Below are 885 nucleotides of genomic sequence, written 5' to 3'. Positions count from 1 at the left end.
TCACTCGCAAAATAACTTTTATTAGCTTCCACATGCATGCTGTCAGTCAAAAGACATGGCAGATGAAAAGAAACAAGACAAAGTTCTAAAATAGCACTTCAAAAGAGTTCTGAAAAAATGATCAAACACATCCGCAACACAGAGGTTCATGTCTCATTTGCCACGTCTTAGTTTCTCTTAGTTCACTCACTTCTCACTTTATGCAATAAATAATTTGTACAATGAATGTACAAATGTAAAACACTGTTTGTACTACTACCAATAGCTATTCAATGGCTTCTTAATAAGTTTTAGTTTTGAAGTTTAAGTTATTAAAGTAAATATTCATGTTTACTATATTTTTTAGTAGTGTGGAGTGTTATGTACCTGCTGTATGACTGTCACTGAAAAAAACAGACTTAGACTGAGACATTTGATAGTAGTTTGTCATTTTATTTTTCTCTTCTTTTCACTCAGTTTTAGTCTTATTTTTTTGCAACTGTAATGAGGTATATATATATATATATATATATAAATTTTAAAAAAAGACAAGTTTTAAAAGTTTTATAAGCAGCACCAATAAGATGGGGTTGATGGAAATTATATTCCTCCAATCATGCAATGCACATCACTCAGAGACGTTACCCACATTTAAAGGGTTTTACTTGAGACTTAAGTAATTAAATAAGTATACAAGTAAGAGCATTAATGATCTTTCAGACTACGGTTCTTTCCACAGGATATATATTTGACTTAACTCACTATATATATATATATATATATATATATATATATATATATATATATACAGCCATGGAAAAAATTAAGAGACCACTCCAAGTTCAGAAATCAATGTTAAGTGGTCTCTTAATTTTTTCCATAGCTGTATATATAAATGTGGTCTAC

This window comes from Chanodichthys erythropterus, chromosome 4 (assembly GCF_024489055.1).
Source record: "Chanodichthys erythropterus isolate Z2021 chromosome 4, ASM2448905v1, whole genome shotgun sequence".
Taxonomy (NCBI): domain Eukaryota; kingdom Metazoa; phylum Chordata; class Actinopteri; order Cypriniformes; family Xenocyprididae; genus Chanodichthys; species Chanodichthys erythropterus.
This window is presented reverse-complemented; position numbering follows the sequence as displayed.